This window comes from Anabrus simplex, chromosome 4 (genome assembly GCF_040414725.1).
Source record: "Anabrus simplex isolate iqAnaSimp1 chromosome 4, ASM4041472v1, whole genome shotgun sequence".
In the NCBI taxonomy this organism is placed as follows: Eukaryota; Metazoa; Arthropoda; class Insecta; order Orthoptera; family Tettigoniidae; genus Anabrus; species Anabrus simplex.
The window spans coordinates 386,881,583-386,902,215 of NC_090268.1; the positions used below are offsets into that span (position 1 = coordinate 386,881,583).

The 20,633-nt window shown below is 42.9% G+C and overlaps 7 non-coding genes across 7 annotated transcripts; 4 read left to right on the forward strand and 3 right to left on the reverse strand.

Moving 5' to 3' along the window:
- The first annotated feature begins 10,444 nt into the window (after nucleotides 1–10,444).
- On the forward strand, nucleotides 10,445–10,516 carry TRNAP-AGG (transfer RNA proline (anticodon AGG)). Its single transcript has one exon. It is a non-coding gene; the product is annotated as a tRNA-Pro (tRNA).
- Nucleotides 10,517–11,194: 678 nt separating this feature from the next.
- Nucleotides 11,195–11,266, reverse strand: TRNAP-UGG (transfer RNA proline (anticodon UGG)). Its single transcript has one exon. It is a non-coding gene; the product is annotated as a tRNA-Pro (tRNA).
- A 2,384-nt stretch (nucleotides 11,267–13,650) lies between these two features.
- TRNAP-AGG (transfer RNA proline (anticodon AGG)) lies at nucleotides 13,651–13,722 on the forward strand. Its single transcript has one exon. It is a non-coding gene; the product is annotated as a tRNA-Pro (tRNA).
- A 678-nt stretch (nucleotides 13,723–14,400) lies between these two features.
- TRNAP-UGG (transfer RNA proline (anticodon UGG)) lies at nucleotides 14,401–14,472 on the reverse strand. The gene has a single exon. It is a non-coding gene; the product is annotated as a tRNA-Pro (tRNA).
- Nucleotides 14,473–17,097: 2,625 nt separating this feature from the next.
- On the forward strand, nucleotides 17,098–17,169 carry TRNAP-AGG (transfer RNA proline (anticodon AGG)). Its single transcript has one exon. It is a non-coding gene; the product is annotated as a tRNA-Pro (tRNA).
- Nucleotides 17,170–17,846: 677 nt separating this feature from the next.
- Nucleotides 17,847–17,918, reverse strand: TRNAP-UGG (transfer RNA proline (anticodon UGG)). Its single transcript has one exon. It is a non-coding gene; the product is annotated as a tRNA-Pro (tRNA).
- A 2,356-nt stretch (nucleotides 17,919–20,274) lies between these two features.
- TRNAP-AGG (transfer RNA proline (anticodon AGG)) lies at nucleotides 20,275–20,346 on the forward strand. Its single transcript has one exon. It is a non-coding gene; the product is annotated as a tRNA-Pro (tRNA).
- Nucleotides 20,347–20,633: the final 287 nt, after the last annotated feature.

Here is a 20,633-nt window from a genome sequence, read left to right on the forward strand (position 1 = left end):
TCTTCTGGACTCAGCTTGTCGGTCTGGAATCTGGCTTTCATTTCCTCGGGGTCTTACCCACGACCGTCCGCCAGCACCTTTCCACCTATTATAGGGCATTCGGAAACGCTCAGTATAACCATACCGAGGGCCATTTTTTCTCTCTGGTCGTCTCCTGTTTTCGTAATTTCTAGGATCCCAAGCCTCATGATATCGTTCTCGCGGCCTGTTCCATCTGGAGAGGTTCCGGTCCTCCGTCCTCGGTGATGAGTACATCTCTCTAGATTCTTCTGTGCTTGTGCCCTGGGTTCTTCGCTTCGGAGATCCTCCTTCTGGCTTCGCATTTATAATATGGACCGTTTCATGGTGCCTCTGTCTAACGTGTCCCCCGTTAGTTGTTTGATCGAGTTGCCGTAGGATGTGTTCCGCTTCTATGGCCGTTCGGACGTTTGCGGAGATCAATATCTTCTGAACCTCAGGCGGCAGTTGTTTTCTTATGGCCGAGATGAGTTCTAATTCGGATGGCGGACTATCGAGCTCCTTCATTCGTAATAACTGATTTACGAAATATTCACAGAAACGCGTCTGGCCTGTCGCGGAATACCGTCTTGAATATAATTCTAAGCGCAATCCCTGCTGCGCATCGATCCCCCAATATTTTTCAAGGAACCGGCGCCTGAACTCATCATAACTATCAAAGCAATATTTAAAAGCCTTGAACCATATGAGCGGTTGGTCCGCGAGATATCGCTCGACCACACGCAAGCGCTTGTCCACTGGGATGTGGTGATCTGTAAAGTACTGGTCCATCTCACTTAGAAAGCCCTTGGGGGTCATGTGCACGTTTGACCCAAACTTCTTCGGTTCATCGTGATTTAATCGTAAGAAGTTATATAATGGGATCGAACCAAGATCCTGTGGCATGGGGATCTGACCTAGCGGAGGGCGAGTTGGATGCGTCTCGTTAATATGGGGTGACTCTCCCATCATGTCCGACTCTACATGGTTTCCTAACATTTCCTGGCTACCATTTTCCGGTTTTTCAAGACTGAGTTGAGGCCGTCGTCTCTTCGAACTTCTTGTGCCTTTAAGTTTTCGACTTCGTCCTGTAGCTCCATAATTAACTTTTCGTGCACATCAATTTTAATGGCTGCCTTTTGAGCTTTCAGCTCAAAATTCTCTACCTTCTCTCTCAGGTCTTTTATTTTGCCTTGAGTTTCCCGTTGTTTTCCCTCGGCGGAAGTGTTAAGTTCGACCCTTGCCTGACCCATTTGTTGGTCGATGTATTCCTTGCATTTAGCTTCCGTTTGTTCCGCCACCTGTGTCAGATTCTCTTCGATCTCTTGGGACCTCAGAGATAAGTCTTCGAACTTAGTTCGTAGATGAATCATTTCCTCCACTTCAGTATTTAATTTGACCTCTAACTCTTCCACCTTAGTCTGCTGAACGATTAATTTATTATTAGCTTCGCTTATTCTTTCGTCTAAACGGACGTTTGTCTGATCCAATTTTAATGTAAGAGAGTCTATACGATGTGTGACATCGCTAATACTTGAGGTAAAAAGGTCCTTAAGTTCCGCGGCCTGGGCTCTGCCTGATGCTTCATACCCCTCTAATCGTGCATTAATCTGTCCCATATTACTAGTGTGCTGATCTAAAATTGCATTTATTTTGCTGGATTGTTCCTGGTTTTCCGTGTTCATCTGTTCCAGTTTATCAAAACGTTCATTAAGCCGTGTGTTTGCCTGCTCCAATTTCTCGTTCTGTTCGGCCAATAATTGGGCGAACATTGCCTTCACTGCCTCCAAATCCATGTTAAACTGTATTCTTGAGAATTAGTGCCCCCTTGAGTTTGAGCTGCTTCGTGAAACCTTGGTTCATTCGACTTATTCCCTAACGAAAGAAGGTGTGTTTTTTTGAAAAAATACAGGATAATTTATGCCGAAACTAGCTTCACAACAGCTGCGTAACACCTCATAATAATTACTGTGCTTTCTCAGTATACTATAAGTAATTCATGGATATCATCCCGATATACAACGAATACAATCTATTTTAGCCCTTCATGAAATAATAATAATAATAATAATAATAATAATAATAATAATAATAATAATAAGATTCGCGACTACAGGGGCTCGAGAATTTACCTGTACCTGAAACATGGTACGATCCATAAACATTGAATGCTCTCAGCTTCAAGACAGGCAAGATGCGTTAGCAGACAATTCCCCGTCTTAAACTGACAACATCGCACTGTTCATTTAGAAAACAAGAGTCGTGGGATGAGGCAACCCCTCTCATTCGCGATATCTAATCACTTTACGTGGGACATATCCCCTAAACTACCCAGACCTGCTGCACATGCAGTACCTTTAACCTAGACCCATGACCAGTGGAATTTGAAGAATTCCGTCTAATCATTTTATCCTCACTGTTGGGAAAATCATTTCACTGTTTCCATGAAGTTTCACACCCCATAATATTATTGGGTCTGCTATAATCTGAGTGATTCCCGCGCATATTTCCACTTAACCTGGACGCCCGATATTTCATTCTTCTCCCTATAGTTATTATTTAAATTTAATTTACCTTATCACTCATTTAAATAACATGTATTCCTCTGTCCTAACAAAATCGAATATACGGAATAAATTCAGTGTTCCATTCGTTCAGTTCTGACCGTGCCAGTTTGGCAATACTACTTTACTAGGTTCTCATTCAATAGTAGCGGTGTTCGAACTTGTGCCTAATATTTGGCTATGTCATATTTTCTATCGCCATAAGGGCATTACAGGATTTGCCAAGGAAAACAAAAAAAAATACAACACGTGCGAGGTGTCAAACTCGATATCGCAACCTAGGTGTAAATCTGCCCATAAATAACATTGCCCCACGTTGGGCGCCACACTTGATGTAACATTTCGTGGTATCAGTACATCAATTGACCGTAATATTCCGGCAACATGACGTTAAAAATGGAACACCTTGGATGAGGCCTTCGACCGGGCGCGGTGCCGAAGACCCCTTCTCCCCTACTAGCGTTACAAGGCACTAGCTGAGCCGGTAGAGACATACGGGTCGCAGTCTGTCCTTACTGGGCAGTAATCTAATAATTTACAGTAGGGGAATCATAATAATGAGAGGAGTACTATTTACCTATGAAATGAGAAGAATGAATTACGTTTCTTTTTTTTAAAAAAATTAATGCCTGAGAAAACACGTGGATAATTTATACATGGATATGCCACCATATTAAACCTATAAATTAGACACCGAAAATTTCCTTGAGTGTGTAACTGTCCTCCTCTAGTCCTTTCCCTAGAATTGCAATTCACTCTGAAGATATTCAAACACATTATGCACTAGTACCGTTGTACACAGAAATAATTAGATGATGGCGTATCTTGTATTACTCGCCTTATTTACATTATTACACTATATATTCAAATACCAAGTCGTCGTCCTATTGGCGAGAATTAACCTTAGCTATCGAATGAACCAGGTGAGACGTATTTGATATATGAGCTTGTCTAAAATATCTGAAAGTCGTCTCACTCATTTGAAAGAAAAACACCTATCTCGCTATCTCATGAAATAAACAAATAATACACATCGTATGTTCCAATGGGATGTCACTTAAATATATACACGAATTCGACACTTATACAACGATGGTTCCTAAACGAATCATATTTAGCGAAACAGAAAAACAATACAGTATTCAAATACATGTCACACCTGTGGAGAGAAGACAATAAATACACTCGACATTCACAATATAAATCACGGACCGGGGCATCCGCCCGTAGCTGGTGGCAGCAGCATAACTGCCTCTGGTGCTGATGAGACATGAACTCATGTCCCATGACAATTGTGAAGTGTGACTTCCACTCTGAAAATCCCTAGTCGTTTTAATTAACATAAAGAAATGGGGGAATTCTCTCATTTATTGGAATTGTAGGTCTAACCAACGGTGTTTATTTCTGAATGGTTGCATGTAATATCGATGCCGGAGAGAAGCAGAACGAGCCCTCTAACACGAAGTTCCTCTCACAGCGGCGATGGTATTTCACATCCCTCCTTACCTGGCCGGACTTTAAATCTCACCGGCCAGCTGTTTACACTGTCCTCACCCTGCGCTTTCACTTTCAACACAAGGGAACTCAGTCCCGTTATCTAGCCACCTCGGCATTTCGCTTTAAAATATCATTATTCATTGGATGCCACACGCATCAATTAAACACATCGGCTTGCATCTAGCCTACTTTATACCATTAGCACGGGATAAACAACCTTGCGCATACTTCGCTTATATTTCATCAACACCGCATTCGATCTATTCCTTATCGGCTAGAGTAGCTCGTTCGCATTTCTCGGCATAACCAATACACGCATATTTTGGAAGAAAGAAAGGCCCTAGCATTCGGGACAAAGTATGCAAACACTCGCGTTCTAAATAAATTCACACATTATCACACTTCACTTGTCATATCGAGGTTTCTTCTTCACCATACTTAATTTATACAGGGGGATGACCTAACACATTACGTGAAGCATCTACTACAGAAAACCTTGAAATTTCTAGATGACTCATATTAGTCGTATCTTTTTATCGAAGGTACATGGAATGATTTTCAAGAACATTAAATAATCCCTTTTAATTCCCATGGTGCTCCACGGTAAATCAAATCTAGGGTCTTAAATTATCATGCATGAATTCCCATATTAAATAAAGAAATACGGTCCCCGACCGTGAAGAAACATAAACACTAGCCCTATCAATAACTACTACCATCCCTTTGAGAACAACGAAATCCTACCCTACATTTCTAAAGAATCTGCATGCATTAAATATTTACATTTTTACAGGAAATAGACTTTCAAATATTTTCACAATACTCATCTGCCTGGATCACCCCACAGCTCACCCAAGAAGGCACATCTAGTCGTTTAGTCGTCCATTACGACTGCATCAGCAACCTGGAGTCCGGTGTTCGGCTGCCGCTGGGTGGATGGCATGATGTCTTGGCTCCCCGTACACTGTAGGCAGTCCTTGAGGTTCCACGGCGTCTTGGTTATGTACGGGCCTCCCGTCGATTTTCTTCTTCCTCGGAGACTGACGTCACTGGCACATAACACAATGAGGGGATCTGACTTAATTATAATCGTGATAACTGGCAACACATTATAATTTCTATGATCAGAAAGACTCATAGGCTCGAGTCCTCTAACCAAGCACCGGTAATGTTTGTAGCCCGTTGCTTTCCCTATTGGCTGTCTATCCCACTGTCGGCAGTTTAGGCCCTAATTATCACGTTCGCACTTTCACTATTATTAGAAGTCCCAAAGCTACCCTTACGAACGTGGTTTGACCTTGCCTAATTCAGCACTAGTTTATATGGGAGTACAGATTAGCTACTACGTCTGGGATTTTGGTTTTTTTTTTACCGATATCGCCCTGAGTTTACGCGTCGCCACTGAGCCGCACTTTCTCCTACACCTGATCATTCATCATTATATGGTTACTGGATCTCCCATGTTATTTCTTCGGCAGTTAATACACTCGTGAATTTACTTACACGATTTCACAGCCTACTAGCGTTTGATTTATGTTCTCTTTACTCATATATTCGTACACATAAGCGCTCTGCATATCATATGACCGTCATGGTTAGGGTTAAATACCGCACTCTGTTAGTATCAATAAATCTTCACTCCACTGTTACATAATCATATCACTGATAGAATTTCAGCTACATAAACACTATTCAAATGATTATTGACGGGTCACACTTTGTAGCACTGAAGCAAAGAATACTGAAGAGTCACTCACATTAGGTACCACTTCACTATGCCACTGGCAGAATAGAACAAGATGCTTGCCTCAGTTCGCACCCCCTTTTATCATGAAACGTGTCAGACTCGAGAGAGAGGGTGAGACACCTCCTACCTGCAGAAATCGGTCCGGTGGCACGTGGTTTCCAGGATCGATCAATGCATCAAATTAAAGCTCAATTGCGCGAGTTTCTACTGATCACTTATCATTTTGATCACTTCACGCGTTTTGCTTTAATCTCGAAAGCGTCCTTTGATATCCCAGTGAGGGAGGGGCTTGCAATTTGGCGGTTCCGTGGCTTCGGTCACCCTAACAGCTTTCTCCAGATGGTGAACACCTGTGGGATGTCCGTAGACTGCGTAGATTATCCCATTAGAATCATGTAAAGGACTTCTTGGTGTCAAAATTTTCTATAAAATTCGCCGCTTTTAATGAATCTTGAGTCATGAAAATCTGCCTTGTAGTATGCGAGTTATGTTAATTTCTCTCCTGAAAACAATTGAAGACAGGTTTCTGGCAGCGGTGTTTCCGCGGGAAAAGGAGCGAAAAAGTGATATTTGCCAACGCTGGGCACGACCTCCGTGACCTACTTGCTGTGGGAGTGTTTCTTTCTCTGTCGCGCCTGAGTGAGAGCGCTTGTGGCCGGAGGCGAAAATATGTCTCGGTACAGTACTTAGGCGCAAAGAGGGTTTGGTGCGTGGGGCTGGCAGCTCGCCACTCGCACCCCGTGGAGGGTGGACGTGCGCTGACATGGGCGCTAATTAAAGTATGAAAGCGCGGAAAACGGCATATTTGAGCGGCGGAATGCCACAATATAGTCTTGATGATGTGATGAACGGTCACAGTACCATACCGAAATTTGCTTGGAGGAGAATTGGGACACCGCGTTAAACAGCTCCAGATGGCAGCGCCCCACAGTGTACCGTGCTCCAGCCATCGTGCCACGTTTGAAGTTTCGTGGCAGAGCCGGGAATCAAATTCGGGCCAGCGGGTGTGGCAAATTATCACGCTAACAACTACTCCACACAGGCGGACAGTTACAATTTTCAAGGAGAGAAATCCCCGATCTCGATTAATAATCACCACCATTTCTTAATTATGTAATTAAATTTGAAATCGTAGAGCAACCATCGCAGATCATGAGGGAACCGTATCTTAGTCATTTAGTGATGATCGAATCGACTGGACAGTAGGTAAAACGCTCAAGTATTGTAACTCGAATCCAGGGATAGTCCATTTGCTCTTGTGTGTGTTCAATTGATAGGGACTTTACTGTATATAAGGTTTTACTGGCATATTTAGGAAACGCATGTAAGGGAAGATTTACATCAAATAGGCAGAAGAACTCTTCGCAAGGCAATATCAGTGACGTACATTGATATTCCTCGAAAACATTTAAAAACAGACGGGCTCGTCCGGGATTTGAAACCGGGACCTCTCGCACCCAAAGCGAGAATCATACCCCTAGACCCACGAGCCAACTGCTCAACAGTAGAGCTGATCACTGCTATCTCACCAAGACTGTTACTAAACCTGCCAATGTACATGTTGGTACAAGGTAGAGCGCTTCTAGGGAAGCAGAATCTCTATTATATAAAGCCGTACTGCTGACTCACTGACTGACATAAATGATTGACCACTTCCAGATGAGGTAGAAACGTTAAATTAGGCAAAGTTGTATCTATTAGTGTGAAAGCTAGGGAAAAGTTCCGAAGAGATCAATATTATTAGTGTTGCCCCCCACCCCAAAACAAAATTTGGGACGCCATGTCGCAGTGCCCTAGATAATTAAAATTCGGCAAAGTTATAGCTGTTAGCCTGTAAACTGCGGAGAAATTGCAAGAAGTTCAAGTATTCAATATTTTACCCCGTAAAGAATACGAAGTCCGCCTCTGTGGTGTAGTGGTTAGCGTGATTAGCTGCCACCCCCGGAGGTCCGGGTTCGATTCCCGGCTCTGCCACGAAAATTTGAGAAGTGGTACGAGGGCTGGAACGGGGTCCACTATGCCTCGGGAGGTCAACTGAGTAGAGGAGGGTTCGATTCCCACCTCAGCCATCCTCGAAGTGGTTTTCCGTGGTTTCCCACTTCACCTCCAGGCGAATGCCGGGATGGTACCTAACTTAAGGCCACGGCCGCTTCCTTCCCTCTTCCTTGTCTATCCCTTCCAATCTTCCAATCCCTCCACAAGGCCCATGTTCAGCATAGCAGGTGAGGCCGCCTGGGCGAGGTACTGGTCATTCTCCCCAGTTGTATCCCCGACCAAGAGTCTGAAGCTCCAGGACACTGCCCTTGAGGTGGTATAGGTGGGATCCTTATTAAGTCCGAGGGAAAAGCCGAACCTGGAGGGTAAACAGATGATGATGATGATGAAAGAATACGACATATTAAGCGGAATTTAATGACGATGCGCACTTTGGTTTCGTGATTTTTGTAGCTAAACGGTAATCGCTATCAGCAAAACGATTGAACTTTCGTCTCCTAAAATGAAGAGATCTACAGTTTTGGTCCTTGGTACAGTTTTGTCGAATCTCGACCCATTCTACATTAGATTGACCTTGATTTTCCCGGTTCTGGTCAATATTGATCATTTTCCAATAATTATTTTACTGATTTACACACTCAAGACAGATAGATGCACAAAATTCAGCAGGCTCCTTGGTACAATCATTGGCCATATGTAGACGGACTTTCATTATTCTAGCCGCCTTCAATGTATGCGGCCCGGGCGAGTTGGCCGTGCGCGCAGAGGCGCGCGGCTGTGAGCTTGCATCCGGGAGATAGTAGGTTCGAATCCCACTATCGGCAGTCCTGAAAATGGTTTTCCGACGTTTCCCATTTTCACACCAGGCAAATGCTGGGGCTGTACCTTATTTAAGGCCACGGCCGCTTCCTTCCAACTCCTAGGCCTTTCCTATCCCATCGTCGCCGTAAGACCTATCTGTGTCGGTGCGACGTAAAGCCCATAGCAAAAAAAAGATATGCGGAAAAGGATGGAAAATGCGGAACACTATTCAAATTTCAGCCGAATTTATGATTTTTAAGCAATCTGTGATGAAGCCGATAGAGATACGGCAAAACCTCAAACAAAAATTGTAGGCTGTTTCATCGTCAAGAATGTACCTGTCTGCTAATTTGGTATATCATTTTCCAACTTGTTAAAAGTGTACGAAATTTTACATATATTGATAAGTTCACCTCTTTCTACGGTATAAATAGCCAGGATACGACAAAATACCCTAAATCCAAAATATAGGTGACAAAAAGTTTCGTCTAACGGCGCAATCCGTATCTCGATACGATGTACCGTTTGGCCACAATTAATTTCCAAATGAAAATCTGCACCCATTAGCGCGCACATTGCCTAGATATATCTCTTATGCCTCAGACAGAGCTGCATTTTCATAATTCACGTCAATATTGTACATTTTCTAAATCTAATTTTACTGTGCTAACACAAATAAGACCGACAGAATCATGAAATTCGGCAGGCTCATTGAAACGTCCGTGGGTTATATGTGAGAAAAATGCATGATTCTAGCACCGTGGACAAATGCAGAAATGAAAGGAATATGTCGACACTGTAATCGTAATGTAAGGTTCTTAGCCAGTCTACGGCTTACACCATGCAGATACGACAAAACATCAATAAACGAAAATGTAGATCGTTTCAACTACGATGCACCTACCAAGTTTTAGGACTAAAGCTGCCCATTACGTTAGGATAATAATTTCGCATTTTTTAAGAAGCGTACGTAATGTTCATCGCGTCGAAACGTTTACATCTTTCTCTGCTACAAACCGTGAATATACTGTGCGAGAAAATATCATAGGACCAAATAAGTACGCAAAAATATGGGCCGTCCTGACGCGCATAGTAATTTTCCAAGTGACCACTTGTAATGTAGAGGAGTTGGGGGTTTAGGGGCGGAGTCCCAACGAGCGAAAGAGAGTCTTATCTTCAATGTCACAACGTAATTGAAGGAAGAACTTTGTGTTAAAACAGACAGACTTCAATGAGAATTTAGTGAATGACCATTTAACATATCTTACATTCCGATATCTTTTTCTTTATCTGTTTACCGTCTTGCCTTAAGAGCAGACTCTGGGTCGGGGGATACAAGTGGCGAGGATGAACAGTACCTCGCCCAGGCGGCCACACCTGCTATGCTGAACAGGGACCTTGCGGGGGAATGGGAAGATTGGAGGGGATAGACAAGGAAGAGGGCCTTAAGTTTTGTACCATCCCGGCGTTTGATTGGAGGAGAAATGGGAAACCGCGAGAAACCACTTCGAGCATGGCCGAGGAGGGAATCAATCTTACAGGGGTATGTACCGGTACAACTTTCAAATTTAGGTGTCTTAATATAAGTGAATATTTTACTTGTAACCAAGTGGTATGTATACCAGTGAATGTGGTGTTGCGCTCTAAATCACTCTCAGTCGAGTTTGCAGCACCGACAGAAAGAGCGCCCCACAGTCGCTTCACCCTCACCCACTCCGTTGCCAAATCTACAGTCAATTCGAATTCGTTAAACTAATCAAATCCACGCGTTTATGTCGCGAGTCAGGTGACGTTTTATCGTGGGAATAAATACATGCTATCTTTACAGCACGAGCTGTCGAGTGGCTCGTTGGTCTAGGGGTATGATTCTCGCTTAGGGTGCGAGAGGTCCCGGGTTCAAATCCCGGACGAGCCCAAGAGTTTTGTAATCTCACAGTCCATAGTTTGAAGTAGAGAACAGTAGCCACTCGCGTTTCACTGGGATTCATCTGGTTATTCGTTGAACTGCGATAGCCCTGAATTAAAATAATGTACCATACCGAAATTTGCTTGGAGGAGAATTGGGACACCGCGTTAAACAGCTCCAGATGGCAGCGCCCCACAGTGTACCGTGCTCCAGCCATCGTGCCACGTTTGAAGTTTCGTGGCAGAGCCGGGAATCAAATTCGGGCCAGCGGGTGTGGCAAATTATCACGCTAACAACTACTCCCCACAGGCGGACAGTTACAATTTTCAAGGAGAGAAATCCCCGATCTCGATTAATAATCACCACCATTTCTTAATTATGTAATTAAATTTGAAATCGTAGAGCAACCATCGCAGATCATGAGGGAACCGTATCTTAGTCATTTAGTGATGATCGAATCGACTGGACAGTAGGTAAAACGCTCAAGTATTGTAACTCGAATCCAGGGATAGTCCATTTGCTCTTGTGTGTGTTCAATTGAGAGGGACTTTACTGTATATAAGGTTTTACTGGCATATTTAGGAAACGCATGTAAGGGAAGATTTACATCAAATAGGCAGAAGAACTCTTCGCAAGGCAATATCAGTAACGTACATTGATATTCCTCGAAAACATTTAAAAACAGACAGGCTCGTGCGGGATTTGAACCCGAGACCTCTCGCACCCAAAGCGAGAATCATACCCCTAGACCAACGAGCCAACTGAGCAACAGTACAGCTGATCACTGCTATCTCACCACGACTGTTACTAAAGCTGCCAATGTACATGTTGGTACAAGGTAGAGCGCTTCTAGGGAAGCAGAATCTCTGTTATATAAAGCCGTACTGCTGACTCACTGACTGACATAAATGATTGACCACTTCCAGATGAGGTAGAAACGTTAAATTAGGCAAAGTTGTATCTATTAGTGTGAAAGCTAGGGAAAAGTTCCGAAGAGTTCAATATTTTTAGTGTTGCCCCCCACCCCAAAACAAAATTTGGGACGCCATGTTGCAGTGCCCTAGATAATTAAATTTCGGCAAAGTTATAGCTCTTAGCCTGTAAACTGCGGAGAAATTGCAAGAAGTTCAAGTATTCAATATTTTACCCCGTAAAGAATACGAAATATTAAGCGGAATTTAATGACGATGCGCACTTTGGTTTCGAGATTTTTGTAGTTAAACGGTAATCGCTATCAGCAAAACGATTGATCTTTCGTCTCCTAAAATGAAGAGATCTACTGTTTTGGTCCTATGACCTTTTGTCGAATCTCGACCCCTTCTACCTTAGATTGACCTTGATTTTCCCGGTTCTGGTCAATATTGATCATTTTCCAATAATTATTTTACTGATTTACACACTCAAGACAGATAGATGCACGAAATTCAGTAGGCTCCTTGGTACAATCATTGGCCATATGTAGACCGACTTTCATTATTCCAGCCGCCTTGAATGTATGCGGAAAAGGATGGAAAATGCGGAACACTATTCAAATTTCAGCCGAATTTATGATTCTTAAGCAATCTGTGATGAAGCCGATAGAGGTACGGCAAAACCTCAAACAAAAATTGTAGGCCGTTTCATCGTCAAGAATGTACCTGTCTGCTAATTTGGTATATCATTTTTCAACTTGTTAAAAGTGTACGAAATTTTACATATATATCGATAAGTTCACCTCTTTCTACTGTATAAATAGCCAGGATACGACAAAATACACTAAATCCAAAATATAGGTGACAAAAAGTTTCGTCTAATGGCGCAATCCGTATGCGATACGACATACCGTTTGGCCAGAATTAATTTTCAAATCAAAGTCTGCACCCATTAGCGTGCACATTGCCTAGATATATCTCTTATGCCACAGACAGAGCTGCATTTTCATAATTTACGTCAATATTGTACATTTTCTAAATCTAATTTTACTGTGCTAACACAAATAAGACCGACAGAATCATGAAATTCGGCAGGCTCACTGAAACGTCCGTGGGTCATATGTGAGAAAAATGCATGATTCTAGCACCGTGGACAAATGCAGAAATGAAAGGAATATGTCGACACTGTAATCGTAATGTAAGGTTCTTAGCCAGTCTACGGCTTACACCATGCAGATACGACAAAACATCAATAAACGAAAATGTAGATCGTTTCAACTACGATGCACCTACCAAGTTTTAGGACTAAAGCTGCCCATTATGTTAGGATAATAATTTCGCATTTTTTAAAAAGCGTACGTAATGTTCATCGCGTCGAAACGTTTACATCTATCTCTGCTACAAACCGTGAATATACTGTGCGAGAAAATATCATAGGACCAAATAAGTACGCAAAAATATGGGCCGTCTTGACGCGCATAGTAATTTTCCAAGTGACCACTTGTAATGTAGAGGAGTTGGGGGTTTAGGGGCGGAGTCCCAACGAGCGAAAGAGAGTCTTATCTTCAATGTCACAACGTAATTGAAGGAAGAACTTTGGGTTAAAACAGACAGACTTCAATGAGAATTTAGTGAATGACCATTTAACATATCTTGCATTCCGTTATCTGTTTCTTTATCTGTTTACCGTCTTGCCTTAAGAGCAGACTCTGGGTCGGGGGATACAAGTGGCGAGGATGAACAGTACCTCGCCCAGGCGGCCACACCTGCTATGCTGAACAGGGACCTTGCGGGGGTATGGGAAGATTGGAGGGGATAGACAAGGAAGAGGGCCTTAAGTTTTGTACCATCCCGGCGTTTGATTGGAGGAGAAATGGGAAACCGCGAGAAACCACTTCGAGCATGGCCGAGGAGGGAATCAATCTTACAGGGGTATGTACCGGTACCACTTTCAAATTTAGGTGTCTTAATATAAGTGAATATTTTACTTGTAACCAAGTGGTATGTATACCAGTGAATGTGGTGTTGCGCTCTAAATCACTCTCAGTCGAGTTTGCAGCACCGACAGAAAGAGCGCCCCACAGTCGCTTCAGCCTCACCCACTCCGTTGCCAAATCTACAGTCAATTCGAATCCGTTAAACTAATCAAATCCACGCGTTTATGTCGCGAGTCAGGTGACGTTTTATCGTGGGAATAAATACATGCTATCTTTACAGCGCGAGCTGTCGAGTGGCTCGTTGGTCTAGGGGTATGATTCTCGCTTAGGGTGCGAGAGGTCCCGGGTTCAAATCCCGGACGAGCCCAAGAGTTTTTTAATCTCACAGTCCATAGTTTGAAGTAGAGAACAGGTGCCACTCACGTTTCACTGGGATTGATCTGGTTATTCGTTGAACTGCGAAAGCCCTGGATTACAATAATGTACCATACCGACATTTGCTTGGAGGAGAATTGGGACACCGCGTTAAACAGCTCCAGATGGCAGCGCCCCACAGTGTACCGTGCTCCAGCCATCCTGCCACGTTTGAAGTTTCGTGGCAGAGCCGGGAATCAAATTCGGGCCAGCGGGTGTGGCAAATTATCACGCTAACAACTACTCCACACAGGCGGACAGTTACAATTTTCAAGGAGAGAAATCCCCGATCTCGATTAATAATCACCACCATTTCTTAATTATGTAATTAAATTTGAAATCGTAGAGCAACCATCGCAGATCATGAGGGAACCGTATCTTAGTCATTTAGTGATGATCGAATCGACTGGACAGTAGGTAAAACGCTCAAGTATTGTAACACGAATCCAGGGATAGTCCATTTGCTATTGTGTGTGTTCAATTGAGAGGGACTTTACTGTATATAAGGTTTTACTGGCATATTTAGGAAACGCATGTAAGGGAAGATTTACATCAAATAGGCAGAAGATCTCTTCGCAAGGCAATATCAGTAACGTACATTGATATTCCTCGAAAACATTTAAAAACAGACGGGCTCGTCCGGGATTTGAACCCGGGACCTCTCGCACCCAAAGCGAGAATCATACCCCTAGACCAACGAGCCAACTGCGCAACAGTAGAGCTGATCTCTTCTATCTCACCACGACTGTTACTAAAGCTGCCAATGTACATGTTGGTACAAGGTAGAGCGCTTCTAGGGAAGCAGAATCTCTATTATATAAAGCCGTACTGCTGACTCACTGACTGACATAAATGATTGACCACTTCCAGATGAGGTAGAAACGTTAAATTAGGCAAAGTTGTATCTATTAGTGTGAAAGCTAGGGAAAAGTTCCGAAGAGTTCAATATATTTAGTGTTGCCCCCCACCCCAAAACAAAATTTGGGACGCCATGTTGCAGTGCCCTAGATAATTAAAATTCGGCAAAGTTATAGCTCTTAGCCTGTAAACTGCGGAGAAATTGCAAGAAGTTCAAGTATTCAATATTTTACCCCGTAAAGAATACGAAATATTAAGCGGAATTTAATGACGATGCGCACTTTGGTTTCGAGATTTTTGTAGCTAACCGGTAATTGCTGTCAGCAAAACGATTGCACTTTCGTCTCCTAAAATGAAGAGATCTACAGTTTTGGTCCTATGACCTTTTGTCGAATCTCGACCCCTTCTACCTTAGATTGACCTTGATTTTCCCGGTTCTGGTCAATATTGATCATTTTCCAATAATTATTTTACTGATTTACACACTCAAGACAGATAGATGCACGAAATTCAGTAGGCTCCTTGGTACAATCATTGGCCATATGTAGACCGACTTTCATTATTCTTTTTTGCTAGGGGCTTTACGTCGCACCGACACAGATAGGTCTTATGGCGACGATGGGATAGGAAAGGTCTAGGAGTTGGAAGGAAGCGGCCGTGGCCTTAATTAAGGTACAGCCCCAGCATTTGCCTGGTGTGAAAATGGGAAACCACGGAAAACCATCTTCAGGGCTGCCGATAGTAGGATTCGAACCTACTATCTCCCGGATGCAAGCTTACAGCCGCGCGCCTCTACGCGCACGGCCAACTCGCCCGGTCTTTCATTATTCTAGCCGCCTTGAATGTATGCGGAAAAGGATGGAAAATGCGGAACACTATTCAAATTTCAGCCGAATTTATGATTCTTAAGCAATCTGTGATGAAGCCGATAGAGGTACGGCAAAAACCTCAAACAAAAATTGTAGGCCGTTTCATCGTCAAGTATGTACGTGTCTGCTAATTTTGGTATATCATTTTTCAACTTGTTAAAAGTGTACAAAATTTTACATATATTGATAAGTTCACCTCTTTCTACTGTATAAATAGCCAGGATACCACAAAATACCCTAAATCCAAAATACAGGTGACAAAAAGTTTCGTCTAATGGCGCAATCCGTATCTCGATACGACGTACCGTTTGGCCAGAATTAATTTCCAAATGAAAGTCTGCACCCATTAGCGTGCACATTGCCTAGATATATCTCTCATGTCTTAGACAGAGCTGCATTTTCATAATTCACGTCAATATTGTACATTTTCTAAATCTAATTTTACTGTGCTAACACAAATAAGACCGACAGAATCATGAAATTCGGCAGGCTCAGTGAAACGTCCGTGGGTCATATGTGAGAAAAATGCATGATTCTAGCACCGTGGACAAATGCAGAAATGAAAGGAATATGTCGACACTGTAATCGTAATGTAAGGTTCTTAGCCAGTCTACGGCTTACACCATGCAGATACGACAAATCATCAATAAACGAAAATGTAGATCGTCTCAACTACGATGTACCTACCAAGTTTTAGGACTAAAGCTGCCCATTACGTTAGGATAATAATTTCGCATTTTTTAAGAAGCGTACGTAATGTTCATCGCGTCGAAACGTTTACATGTATCTCTGCTACAAACCGTGAATATACTGTGCGAGAAAATATCATAGGACCAAATAAGTACGCATAGTAATTTTCCAAGTGACCACTTGTAATGTAGAGGAGTTGGGGGTTTAGGGGCGGAGTCCCAACGAGCGAAAGAGAGTCTTATCTTCAATGTCACAACATAATTGAAGGAAGAACTTTGGGTTAAAACAGACAGATTTCAATGAGAATTTAGTGAATGACCATTTAACATATCTTACATTCCGTTATCTTTTTCTTTATCTGTTTACCGTCTTGCCTTAAGAGCAGACTCTGGGTCGGGGGATACAAGTGGCGAGGATGAACAGTACCTCGCCCAGGCGGCCACACCTGCTATGCTGAACAGGGACCTTGCGGGGGAATGGGAAGATTGGAGGGGATAGACAAGGAAGAGGGTCTTAAGTTTTGTACCATCCCGGCGTTTGATTGGAGGAGAAATGGGAAACCGCGAGAAACCACTTCGAGCATGGCCGAGGAGGGAATCAATCTTACAGGGGTATGTACCGGTACCACTTTCAAATTTAGGTGTCTTAATATAAGTGAATATTTTACTTGTAACCAAGTGGTATGTATACCAGTGAATGTGGTGTTGCGCTCTAAATCACTCTCAGTCGAGTTTGCAGCACCGACAGAAAGAGCGCCCCACAGTCGCTTCACCCTCACCCACTCCGTTGCCAAATCTACAGTCAATTCGAATCCGTTAAACTAATCAAATCCACGCGTTTAAGTCGCGAGTCAGGTGACGTTTTATCGTGGGAATAAATACATGCTATCTTTACAGCCCGAGCTGTCGAGTGGCTCGTTGGTCTAGGGGTATGAATCTCGCTTAGGGTGCGAGAGGTCCCGGGTTCAAATCCCGGACGAGCCCAAGAGTTTTTTAATCTCACACTCCATAGTTTGAAGTAGAGAACAGTAGCCACTCACGTTTCACTGGGATTGATCTGGTTATTCGTTGAACTGCGAAAGCCCTGGATTACAATAATGTACCATACCGACATTTGCTTGGAGGAGAATTGGGACACCGCGTTAAACAGCTCCAGATGGCAGCGCCCCACTATGTACCGTGTTCCAGCCATCGTGCCACGTTTGAAGTTTCGTGGCAGAGCCGGGAATCAAATTCGGGCCAGCGGGTGTGGCAAATTATCACGCTAACAACTACTCCACACAGACGGACAGTTACAATTTTCAAGGAGAGAAATCCCCGACCTCGATTAATAATCACCACCATTTCTTAATTATGTAATTAAATTTGAAATCGTAGAGCAACCATCGCAGATCATGAGGGAACCGTATCTTAGTATTTAGTGATGATCGAATCGACTGGACAGTAGGTAAAACGCTCAAGTATTGTAACTCGAATCCAGGGATAGTCCATTTGCTCTTGTGTGTGTTCAATTGAGAGGGACTTTACTGTATATAAGGTTTTACTGGCATATTTAGGAAACGCATGTAAGGGAAGATTTACATCAAATAGGCAAAAGTTCTCTTCGCAAGGCAATATCAGTAACGTACATTGATATTCCTCGAAAACATTTAAAAACAGACGGGCTCGTCCGGGATTTGAACCCGGGACCTCTCGCACCCAAAGCGAGAATCATACCCCTAGACCAACGAGCCAACTGCGCAACAGTAGAGCTGATCACTGCTATCTCACCACGACTGTTACTAAAGCTGCCGATGTACATGTTGGTACAAGGTAGAGCGCTTCTAGGGAAGCAGAATCTCTATTATATAAAGCCGTACTGCTGACTCACTGAATGACATAAATGATTGACCACTTCCAGATGAGATAGAAAGGTTAAATTAGGCAAAGATGTATCTATTAGTGTGAAAGCTAGGGAAAAGTTCCGAAGAGATCAATATTTTTAGTGTTGCCCCCCCACCCAAAACAAAATTTGGGACGCCATATTGCAGTGCCCTAGATAATTAAAATTCGGCAAAGTTATAGCTCTTAGACTGTAAACTGCGGAGAAATTGCAAGAAGTTCAAGTATTCAATATTATACCCCGTAAAGAATACGAAATATTAAGCGGAATTTAATGACGATGCGCACTTTGCTTTCGAGATTTTTGTAGCTAAACGGTAATCGCTATCAGCAAAACGATGCACTTTCGCCTCCTAAAATGAAGAGATCTACAGTTTTGGTCCTATGACCTTTTGTCGAATCTCGACCCCTTCTACCTTAGATTGACCTTGATTTTCCCGGTTCTGGTCAATATTGATCATTTTCCAATAATTATTTTACTGATTTACACACTCAAGACAGATAGATGCACGAAATTCAGTAGGCTCCTTGGTACAATCATTGGCCATATGTAGAACGACTTTCATTATTCTAGCCGCCTTGAATGTATGCGGAAAAGGATGTAAAATGCGGAACACTATTCAAATTTCAGCCGAATTTATGATTCATAAGCAATCTGTGATGAAGCCGATAGAGGTACGGCAAAACCTCAAACAAAAATTGTAGGCCGTTTCATCGTCAAGAATGTACCTGTCTGCTAATTTGGTATATCATTTTTCAACTTGTTAAAAGTGTACGAAATTTTACATATATTGATAAGTTCACCTCTTTCTACTGTATAAATAGCCAGGATACGACAAAATACCCTAAATCCAAAATATAGGTGACAAAAAGTTTCGTCTAATGGGGCAATCCGTATACGATACGACGTACCGTTTGGCCAGAATTAATTTCCAAATGAAAGTCTGCACCCATTAGCGTGCACATTGCCTAGATATATCTCTTATGCCTCAGACAGAGCTGCATTTTCATAATTTACGTCAATATTGTACATTTTCTAAATCTAATTTTACTGTGCTAACACAAATAAGACCGACAGAATCATGAAATTCGGCAGGCTCAGTGAAACGTCCGTGGGTCATATGTGAGAAAAATGCATGATTCTAGCACCGTGGACAAATGCAGAAATGAAAGGAATATGTCGACACTGTAATCGTAATGTAAGGTTCTTAGCCAGTCTACGGCTTACACCATGCAGATACGACAAAACATCAATAAACGAAAATGTAGATCGTTTCAACTACGATGCACCTACCAAGTTTTAGGACTAAAGCTGCCCATTACGTTAGGATAATAATTTCGCATTTTTTAAGAAGCGTACGTAATGTTCATCGCGTCGAAACGTTTACATCTATCTCTGCTACAAACCGTGAATATACTGTGCGAGAAAATATCATAGGACCAAATAAGTACGCATAGTAATTTTCCAAGTGACCACTTGTAATGTAGAGGAGTTGGGGGTTTAGGGGCGGAGTCCCAACGAGCGAAAGAGAGTCTTATCTTCAATGTCACAACATAATTGAAGGAAGAACTTTGGGTTAAAACAGACAGACTTCAATGAGAATTTAGTGAATGACCATTTAACATATCTTACATTCCGTTATCTTTTTCTTTATCTGTTTACCGTCTTGCCTTAAGAGCAGACTCTGGGTCGGGGGATACAAGTGGCGAGGATGAACAGTACCTCGCCCAGGCGGCCACACCTGCTATGCTGAACAGGGACCTTGCGGGGGAATGGGAAGATTGGAGGGGATAGACAAGGAAGAGGGCCTTAAGTTTTGTACCATCCCGGCGTTTGATTGGAGGAGAAATGGGAAACCGCGAGAAACCACTTCGAGCATGGCCGAGGAGGGAATCAATCTTACAGGGGTATGTACCGGTACCACTTTCAAATTTAGGTGTCTTAATATAAGTGAATATTTTACTTGTAACCAAGTGGTATGAATACCAGTGAATGTGGTGTTGCGCTCTAAATCACTCTCAGTCGAGTTTGCAGCACCGACAGAAAGAGCGCCCCACAGTCGCTTCACCCTCACCCACTCCGTTGCCAAATCTACAGTCAATTCGAATCCGTTAAACTAATTAAATCCACGCGTTTATGTCGCGAGTCAGGTGACGTTTTATCGTGGGAATAAATACATGCTATCTTTACAGCGCGAGCTTTCGAGTGGCTCGTTGGTCTAGGGGTATGATTCTCGCTTAGGGTGCGAGAGGTCCCGGGATCAAATCCCGGACAAGCCCAAGAGTTTTGTAATCTCACAGTCCATAGTTTGAAGTAGAGAACAGTAGCCACTCACGTTTCACTGGGATTAATCTGGTTATTCGTTGAACTGCGATAGCCCTGAATTAAAATAATGTACCATATCGAAATTTGCTTGGAGGAGAATTGGGACACCGCGTTAAACAGCTCCAATGGCAGCGCCCCACAGTGTACCGTGCTCCAGCCATCGTGCCACGTTTGAAGTTTCGTGGCAGAGCCGGGAATCAAATTCGGGCCAGCGGGTGTGGCAAATTATCACGCTAACTAC